A 10547-nucleotide genomic window follows, 5' to 3' on the forward strand; every position below is an offset into this window, starting at 1 on the left:
ACAACTCTGAATGCGTCCGGCCTGAATGTGACGTCACTCTCCTGTGAACACTCCCACACTCTTTCAAATACTTAAACGGGTACTCCAGTGGAAAAAAAAATTCTGGTGCCAGAAACTTGAACAGATTAGCAAATTTCTTCTATTAAAAATCTTTACCATTCCAGTACTTTTTAGAGGCTGTATGCTAAAGAGAAATTCTTTTCTTTTTTAATTTATTTTTTGTCCGTGTCAGGAACTGTCCAGAGAAGCATAGGTTTGCAATGGGGATTTTCTCCTGCTCTGGACAGTTCCTGATACAGGCATCAGGTGTCAGCAGAGAGCACTATGGGCAAGACAAAAAAGAAATTCAAAAATAAAAGAATTTCCTCTGTAGCATACAGCTGCTAAAAAGTACTGGAAGGGTAAAGGTTTGTTAATAGAAGTCATTTACAAATCTGTTTAACTTTCTGGCACCAAAAATAAATTTCCACCGGAGTACCCCTTTAACCCCTTAAGGACCAAGGACGTACCGGTACGTCCTTGGTCCTGCTCTTCCAATATAACGCGGGGTTACACAGTAACCCCGCGTCATATCATGGCGGGCCCGGCGTCATAGTGAAGCCGGGACCCGCCTCTAATAGCGCGCAGCGCCGATCGCGGCGCCGCGCGATATTAACCCTTTAGCCGCGCGCTCAAAGCTGAGCCGCGCGGCTAAAAGTGAAAGTGAAAGTTCCCGGCTAGCTCAGTCGGGCTGTTCGGGATAGCCGCGGCTAATCGCGGCATCCCGAACAGCTGACAGGACAGCGGGAGGGCCCCTTCCTGCCTCCTCGCTGTCCGATCGCCGAATGACTGCTCAGTGCCTGAGATCCAGGCATGAGCAGTCATGCGGCAGAATCGTCGATCACTGGTTTCTTATGAGAAACCAGTGATCAACATAGAAGATCAGTGTGTGCAGTGTTATAGGTCCCTATGGGACCTATAACACTGCAAAAAAAAAGTGAAAAAAAAAAGTGAATAAAGATCATTTAACTCCTCCCCTATTAAAAGTTTGAATCACCCCCCTTTTCCAATAAAAAAAAAAACACAGTGTAAATAAAAATAAAAATAAACATATGTGGTATCACCGCGTGCGGAAATGTCCGAATTATAAAAATATATCATTAATTAAACCGCTCGGTCAATGGCGTGCGCGCAAAAAAATTCCAAAGTCCAAAATAGTGCATTTTTGGTCACTTTTTATATCATTTAAAAATGAATAAAAAGTGATCACTAAGTCCTATCAATGCAAAAATGGTACCGTTAAAAACTTAAGATCACGGCGCAAAAAATGAGCCCTCATACCGCCCCATACACGGAAAAATAAAAAAGTTATAGGGGTCAGAAGATGACAATTTTAAACGTATTAATTTTCCTGCATGTAGTTATGATTTTTTCCAGAAGTCCGACAAAATCAAACCTATATAAGTAGGGTATCATTTTAATCGTATGGACCTACAGAATACATATCAGGTGTCATTTTTACCGAAAAATGTACTACGTAGAAACGGAAGCCCCCAAAAGTTACAAAACAGCGTTTTTTTTTCAATTTTGTCGCACAATGATTTTTTTTCCCGCTTCACCATAGATTTTTGGGCAAAATGACTGACGTCATTACAAAGTAGAATTGGTGGCGCAAAAAATAAGCCATCATATGGATTTTTAGGTGTAAATTTGAAAGAGTTATGATTTTTTAAAGGCAAGGAGCAAAAAACGAAAATGCAAAAACGGAAAAACCTCCGGTCCTTAAGGGGTTAAGGCTCTACAACAGTACAGTACCCCAGACCTGACAAAGCGACGGTCCTCCTCGCGAAATGCATTGTCTATTATACATGCTTTCATTGTATTTCTATCAATAAACCTTTTTCAATTTGCATCTGCTGCCCTCCGTACATCTGTGATAGGACAGCTCCTCCTAGGTGCCAGATTGCGATCCTAATAAGTGAGTGGAATATTCTGAACTTCACTCCATATACCCTAGATCCTTTAAATGGGCACTCTCAATAAAACTAATTTTTGCTATTGCACTCCTTATGGTAAATAAAAAATCTTTTTAATATACTTTGAAAAAAAAATGAAGTTTTCTATGTTTAGTGTTTTAAAAAAGCTGTCACTAAGTGTCTGCCTACTTGTCTTTCCCCTCATCTTTTGCACAGACTTTGGACTCCTGCTGGCCTGGCAGAAGTCCAAAATCAGGAAATGCTGAGGGGGGTGTGTGTTCAGCCTTATCCAATCATAGCTCATCTCACATACTGAACTGCTCTGGGCTGTGTGTATCAGAGTGAGGGAGGAATTTCTTCACTGTATGGCTTCAGATCACTATTGGACCTGATGAAGAGGGGGTCCAACCCCTTGAAATGCATAGTCCTAGCGCTCCTTCCCTATAAAATATTTTTTTTAATGTTATTCTTCGCCTACATCCTTCTGTTGAATCTCTCTATTAGAGCAGAGAGACTCCGGGTGGAGCGCCTGGTGGAGCCACCTTTCCCTTGCTGCCTACGCTGTGGGCTCACCTCTGCTATCTGGCTTCAGATGATGTCACAGCCTGCTGGGTAATGCCCCTTCCCAGTCTGTGAATCTGACTGAGACTGAGCAGAAAATACAGAGCAATATCAAAATTAAAAAATAATAAAAATAAAGGCAGGGGTTTATCATGTTTATCATGATGGGGGCAGTGAACTGGGAGGATGAAAAATGTAACAAGATCATGAGAGGTACTCTTTAGGCAGCCCATGACTTTCTATTATAGCGTTAAAAGCGCAGGGATTTACGTCTACACAGGCAAAGGGCATTTTGGCACCTCCCCCCTCTGCCCCCTAATTTGGTGGATGACCCCAGTAGGTAGGAAGGGAATACTTCAGTTATATAGGTACGGAATCCCCCATGTAGTTAATAAAGCATGCAGCAGTTAGATGTTTATTGCAGCCATCCTGTAGTTATATAGGTATAGACAGGTATTGCAGCCCCCTAGTAGTTAGGTATTGTATTGTATTGTAGCCTCCCCTCAGTAGTAAGGTATTGCAGCCCCCCAATAGCTTGGTATTGCAGCCTCCCTGTAGATAGAAAGGTCTCCTTACCAAAAAAAATTATAAAATTTAACTCACCCTCCCTTAGCTTCTGCTCTGAGTCCTCCGCCTCCCTGAGGTCTTGGCTCAGCAATCTGGGCACAAAAAAAGGACGTCATCGCCTGTGGCTTACTTGTCCAGAAGTATAGGAGCAGGGGTTACTGCTGTTCCCTAGTCCTATACAGTACTAAGTAGCATCGCTACTCATGTTACTTTTCCTGGGGGGGGGGGGGGGGGGAGACGCATTTCATCCGAATCCCCTGCTGGCAGTTCAGGTTTTTCTTTATGTTAATGCTGTATGGGGCCTCCATATGACACTATATTCTCTCAAAGAACAAATTATTATATAGGAGAATAGATTGTGCCCCAATTTGTGACACATATCAAATAGAAGAAGGTAAAATATAGGCCCGTAGAGTTCTATACAGCGTGGATCTATAATATGACCACATACATTTGGCATCATCATGCATCAGATTTATGAAATTTAAGGTGAAAATCTTTTCTTATAGGAAAATGCTTGCTGTCAAGGTAAATGCGTTGGCTTCCCATACTGTTTCCAGATGTTTAAAGCTGTGAAAATCATATTTAAGGTGATAATGTAGCAGCTAAGCCACGTCACATCTTACAAAAAAATGCAGCTGTAGGCTTGTATGTTCAGTATATTCATTTTTTTGGGATTATAATTTTTTTTCTGACCTAGGGCTTAGAAAAAAACAAATAAATGCCACAAAAGTTTACAGAATAGTATGCAACAATATAGGCCAGCTTCACACAGTGCAAGATAATGCAGTAATTTGGTGAATTTTCCTTTGAGAAATAAAGAAAGAGAGAAGAAAATAGTATTAAAAGTATTGTTGAAAAAAAGGACCAAAAGCTGAAAAAAAGTTTTTATGGTCATTTTATTTTATTTTCATCCTTCTTCTCAGCTGTTCAGCTCAAAAAAACGGATCAAACATTGTGTTTGAACATAGCCCTATACTGCACATGTTTTTATCTGTAGTACTGTATAAAAGTTGGACTCCCAACAATTTGTTTTTGAGTTCTTTTACAGTGTTTTTATTTCTTCATGTGGAAAAATACAGTACCAGATGTCAGGTAATAAAAATTGGAAAAAATATCCTATTCACACAATGTGCTTTTTTTCATTATTTAATAATTTATTTACAAAACACAAATTTACTGGCTCTGGAACTTTTTGTACAAACAAGCTATATCTCAATTATTCTTTTAACATCTAAAAGATGCAATCTGACGTCTTCATTGCTGGATAGCGCAGAAAAAAGATGGTAAACACATTTCTTGGTTCGAATTCTCTTCCAAAGGAATTTTGGGAAATAATTCACGATCCTGAAAAGTAGACAGTCTGTACAAATTAAGGAATGGGGAGTTATGGAGATAAGGTGCTCCTAATCAATGTGAGTGCAACCAGAAATAATGCTTTACAAAAAAATTATCTTCAATTGTACCTTCATAACAAGAACAAAGGGAGTCTCCATCAAATACTCAAAGACCAATGCTTGGTGCCAAGATAGGGATGCAGCTAATCTTCAATCTTCAAAGAAGAATCTCTTGATTAGGTGATGAGAGCTGAAATTCCTTGCAAGAACACATTTATGGCAGATAACTCCACTTTAAGAAGTTTGAATTTAAAGGGGTACTCCGCCCCTAGACATCTTATCCCCGGGGTCCCACCACTGGGCACCCCCATGATCTCGGCTGTGGCATGCCAGACATCCGGTGCACGGAGCGAACTTCACTTAGTGCCGGATGACTGGCGATGTGGAGTGGAGGCTCGTGATGCCACGGTCAAGCCCCGCTCATGATGTCATGGTCACGCCCCCTCAATGCAAGTCTATGGAAGGGGGTGTGATGGACACCCCCCCATAGACTTGCATTGAGGGGCGTAGCCGTGATGTCACGAGTGGTGCGTGGCTGTGATGTCACGAGCCTCCGACACTGCACTCGATGCTCTAAACCAGGGGTCTCAAACTCTAATTATCCGGGGGCCACTGGAGGTAGCAGCTGGGTGAGGCAGACAAACACACACATGCACACACACATAGACAGACAGACAGACACACACACATGCACACACACAAAGAGAGACAGACACCCACACATGCACACACATACACAGACAGACACACACACATAGACAGACACCCACACATGCACACTAGTGTTGCTCACGAATATTCGCAATTCGAATATTATTAGCGAATATCGTATATTCGCGAATTCGCGAATTTCGCGAATATAGCGCTATATATTCGTAATTACGAATATTCGTTTTTTTTTTCCACAGTACACATCACAGTGATCACCCCTCTCTGCTTCCAGCTTGTGTGGTGTAAAGAAGGCTGTAATACTACTGTGTGAGACTGGCGTGCGAAAATTTGCATATGCGAAAACTAGCATATGCTAATTTTCGCATATACGAATTTTCGCGTATGCTAATTTGGTATATGCTAATATTCACATATGTTAATTTTCGCATACGCGAATTTTCGCATATGCGAAAATAAAACGCGAATATAACGAATATGCGAATATTCGCGATTATATGACGAATATTCGTCCATATATTCGCGAATATTCGCGAATTCGAATATGGCCTATGCCGCTCAACACTAATGCACACACACATAGACAGACACCCACACATGCACACACACACATAGACAGACAGACACACACACATGCACAGACACATAGACAGACACACACACACATGCACACAGACAGACAGACACCCACACATGCACACTGTCACGATTCGGTAGGCTGGAGGTGGATCCTCTGTGCCAGAGAGGGATTGGCGTGGACCGTGCCGGTGGACCGGTTCTAAGTTGCTACTGGTATTCACCAGAGCCCGCCGCAAAGCGGGATGGTCTTGCAGCGGCGGTAGCAACCAGGTCGTATCCACGGGCAACGGTTCAACCTCTCTGACTGCTGAGAAAAGCGCGGTACAAGGGAGTAGACAAGAGCAAGGTCAGACGTAGCAGAAGGTCGGGGCAGGCGGCTAGGTTCGTAGTCAATGGTGATAGCAGATGGTCAAGAACACAGTAGAGGTAACACAGAGTAGCTTTCTCAAGGCTCAAGGCAACAAGATCCGGCAAGGGAGTGCAGGGGAAGTGAGGTATAAGTAGGGAGTGCACAGGTGGAAACTAATCAGGAAGATTGGGCCAGGCACCATCATTGGTGCACTGGCCCTTTAAATCTCAGAGAGCTGGCGCGCGCGCGCCCTAGAGAGCGGAGCCGCGCGCGCCAGAGCATGACAGCCGGGGACTGGGACAGGTAAGTGACTTGGGATGCGATTCGCGAGCGGGCGCGTCCCGCTATGCGAATCGCATCCCCGCCGGCAATGTCAGTGCAGCGCTCCCGGTCAGCGGGTCTGACCGGGGCGCTGCAGGGAGAGAAACGCCGCGAGCGCTTCGGGGAGGAGCAGGGACCCGGAGCGCTCAGCGTAACAGTACCCCCCCCCCTTAGGTCTCCCCCTCTTTTTGTCGGGATGTCGCTCCACCTGGGACGAGGACATTGGGAGCGATTGTAGAGTCTCCTTCTGGGGGACAGTGAAGTCCTGGGCAGACCGGTCAGAAGGAGTGGGAATGGGGAGGGGGGGCAGAGGGTGAGGCTTGGCACAGTCCTGATAGGCCTTGGGGAGACCAGGCACAGGAGGGGACACTGAGGCCTGACAGACGGGGCTGGGAGCAGATGTGAGGCATTTCTTGCGGCAAGCAGGACCCCAATTCTCGATCTCCCCGGTGGTCCAGTCAAGGGTGGGAGAATGGTGCTGGAGCCATGGCAGACCGAGAAGGACTTCAGATTTGCAGCCGGGCAAAACCGAAAATTCAATCTTTTCGAGATGTGGTCCAATGTTCATAAGCAGAGGCACTGTGCGATAACGCACAGTGCAGTTCAACTTGACTCCGTTGACTGAAGCAATGTAGAGCGGCTTGATGAGACGGGTTACCGGGATGCAGTACCTATCAAGCAAAGAGGCCAGAATAAAATTTCCAGAAGAACCAGAGTCCAAGACAGCCACGGCAGAGAAGGAGGAGTTGGCAGAAGGAGAAATCCGTACGGGCACAGTGAGACATGGAGACGCAGAGTCCGTACCCAGAGACGCCAGACCCACATGAGCAGGTTGCGTGCGTGCATTTTCCAGACGTGGAGGACGAATCGGGCAATCCACCAAGAAATGTTCGGTACTAGCGCAGTACAGACATAGATTTTTATCCCTACGGCGAGACCTCTCTTTAATAGTCAGGCGAGACCGATCTACTTGCATAGGCTCCTCGGCGGGAGGCACAGGGGTAGATTGCAAGGGATACCGTGAGAGAGGTGCCCAGGGATTAAGGTCTTTTTCCTGGCGGAGTTCCTGGTGTCTTTCCGAAAAACGCATGTCAATGCGGGTGGCCAAATGGATAAGTTCATGCAGATTGGCAGGAATCTCTCGTGCGGCCAGCACATCTTTGATGTTACTGGATAGGCCTTTTTTAAAGGTCGCGCAGAGAGCCTCGTTGTTCCAAGATTATTCGGAAGCGAGAGTACGAAATCGGATGGCGTACTCGCCTACTGAAGAATTACCCTGGACCAGGTTCAGCAGGGCAGTCTCGGCAGAAGAAGCTCGGGCTGGTTCCTCGAAGACACTGCGAACCTCAGAGAAGAAGGAGTGTACAGTGGTGGTGACAGGGTCATCGCAGTCCCAGAGCGGTGTGGCCCAAGCCAAAGCCTTCCCAGACAGGAGACTAACCACGAAAGCCACCTTCGACCGTTCAGTAGGAAATTGGTCCGACAACATCTCCAAATGTAGGGAACATTGTGACAGGAAACCTCGGCAGAGTCTAGAGTCCCCATCAAATTTGTCCGGCAGGGACAAGCGGAGGTTAGGAGCGGCCACTCGCTGCGGAAGAGGTGCAGGAGCCGGCGGAGGAGATGGTTGTTGCTGCTGTAGCTGTGACTGAAATTGCTGTAGCTGTGACTGAAGCTGCTGTAGCTGTGACTGAAGTTGCTGTGTCATGGTGGTCAAGTACGACAGCTGGTGATCTTGTTGGGCGATCTGTCGGGATTGCTGGGCGACCAGCGTGGTGAGGTCAGAGACAACTGGCAGGGGAACCTCAGCGGGATCCATGGCCGGATCTACGATTCGGCAGGCTGGAGGTGGATACTCTGTGCCAGAGAGGGATTGGCGTGGACCGTGCCGGTGGACCGGTTCTAAGTTGCTACTGGTATTCACCAGAGCCCGCCGCAAAGCGGGATGGTCTTGCAGCGGCGGTAGCAACCAGGTCGTATCCACGGGCAACGGTTCAACCTCTCTGACTGCTGAGAAAAGCGCGGTACAAGGGAGTAGACAAGAGCAAGGTCAGACGTAGCAGAAGGTCGGGGCAGGCGGCTAGGTTCGTAGTCAATGGTGATAGCAGATGGTCAAGAACACAGTAGAGGTAACACAGAGTAGCTTTCTCAAGGCTCAAGGCAACAAGATCCGGCAAGGGAGTGCAGGGGAAGTGAGGTATAAGTAGGGAGTGCACAGGTGGAAACTAATCAGGAAGATTGGGCCAGGCACCATCATTGGTGCACTGGCCCTTTAAATCTCAGAGAGCTGGCGCGCGCGCGCCCTAGAGAGCGGAGCCGCGCGCGCCAGAGCATGACAGCCGGGGACTGGGACAGGTAAGTGACTTGGGATGCGATTCGCGAGCGGGCGCGTCCCGCTATGCGAATCGCATCCCCGCCGGCAATGTCAGTGCAGCGCTCCCGGTCAGCGGGTCTGACCGGGGCGCTGCAGGGAGAGAAACGCCGCGAGCGCTTCGGGGAGGAGCAGGGACCCGGAGCGCTCAGCGTAACACACACACACATAGACAGACACCCACACATGCACACACACATAGACAGACACCCACACATGCACACACACACACATAGACAGACAGACACACACACATGCACAGACACATAGACAGACACACACACATGCACACAGACAGACAGACACCCACACATGCACACACACATAGACAGACACCCACATGTGCACACACGCAGACAGACAGACAGACACACACACACGCATAGACAACCTTACCTGTCCTGCACTGCGCTTCTCCTCTCTGGAGTAGTGAAGAAAACTGTGTCTTGAAGCGTTCTGTGTTCCAATAGCTGAGGAAAGTGCTGAGACACTGTGCAGAGTGCTGAGACACTGTGATTGGTTGATGGGGGGGGGGGCGTGTGCAGTCTCTGCTCTGCTCAGGACACAGAACTGCTTCAAGACACAGAAGGAAAGTGTCAAGGCTGAAAAGAATTCAGACAAAATCGTCAGTCAGAAAAATTTCAGTCTACTTTTCTAGGACACACACAATTTCAGTCTACTGTCTATGACACAAAAGAAATTAAATAGTGGCCTAAAAAAGGGAATCTGTCAGCTCTGTCCAGGTATGGAGCTGCAGGCACCGGTTTAGTAGTGTGCCGTTTGCACACTAATAAAATCACTGTTCTCTTTTGCAGCTTAAATGCACAGAGGCGGATCCAATCCCCAACAGCATGCCCCTCCCTGCCACACCCCACCCTATCCTGTCTTCCAGCATGGAACATTGTATACTGATCAGTCAAAGTATGGCCGTGTGTGGGAGGGAGGAAGCATGCTGTTAGCACCGCCTCTGTGACACTTGAGCTACATAAGAAAACAGTGATTTTCTAAATGTGCAAACGGCCATCCATCAAGCTAAAGGTATAATTAATTTCATCTTCTTCTGTCCTTGTGCAGCTCTGTACCTGGTAAAGTGCTGACAGATTTCTTTAAGAGAAGATTTCTCTATGGTTTGCTTATTTTCTTTTTCTTATTAAAATAGAATAGACATTAATGATTTGTCATCTTTATGAACAAGAATAAAACTCTCCAAATTTTTTTTCTCAACTGGTACCAGAAAATTATACAGATGTGTAAATTACTTCTATTAAAAAATCTTAACCCTTCCAGTACTTATCAGCTGCTGTATACTACAGAGGAAGTTAAGTAACTATTTCCAGTTTGACCACAATGCTCTCTGTTGACACCTCTGTTCATGTGAGGAACGGTCCAGGGAATGAGCAAATCCCCATAGCAAACCTCTTCTGCTGGAGAGCAAGAGAAGTAAAGGAAAAAAAAGCACACAACACAGCACAGGAGCCATCAAAAACAGTGAGTGACCCCTCATGTTAAAGCTTTTCACTGGCACTATGACTTAGTATATATTTAGTATTAGTATTTAGTGCATGTGAACAGCTTTTACATTTTTCTTAAATTATTTTACTTTACACCACAATCAACTGAGAAGATACAGACAGGGCTGCCATCAGAAATTTTGGGGTCCCTCACACAGCTCAAGACCTGCACCCCCCCCCCCCTGCCCCAGAGATACATGAGGGGGTGTGCCGGCCGCAGCTTCCTGCTGGGTACAGACGTCAGCTTCCAACAAACTGCCGGGCCTG

The 10547-nt window shown here is 46.5% G+C and overlaps 1 long non-coding RNA gene across 1 annotated transcript; it reads right to left on the reverse strand.

Annotated features, from left to right (window-relative positions):
- Positions 1-4317: 4317 nt before the first annotated feature.
- On the reverse strand, positions 4318-9314 carry LOC130357634 (uncharacterized). The gene is made up of 3 exons (XR_008889202.1): positions 9166-9314; positions 4550-4635; positions 4318-4446 (listed from the first exon to the last, which is right to left on the reverse strand). It is a non-coding gene; the product is annotated as an uncharacterized LOC130357634 (long non-coding RNA).
- Between the last annotated feature and the right edge of the window lie 1233 nt (positions 9315-10547).

The sequence above is a fragment of the Hyla sarda genome, chromosome 2 (genome assembly GCF_029499605.1).
Source record: "Hyla sarda isolate aHylSar1 chromosome 2, aHylSar1.hap1, whole genome shotgun sequence".
Classification (NCBI taxonomy): domain Eukaryota; kingdom Metazoa; phylum Chordata; class Amphibia; order Anura; family Hylidae; genus Hyla; species Hyla sarda.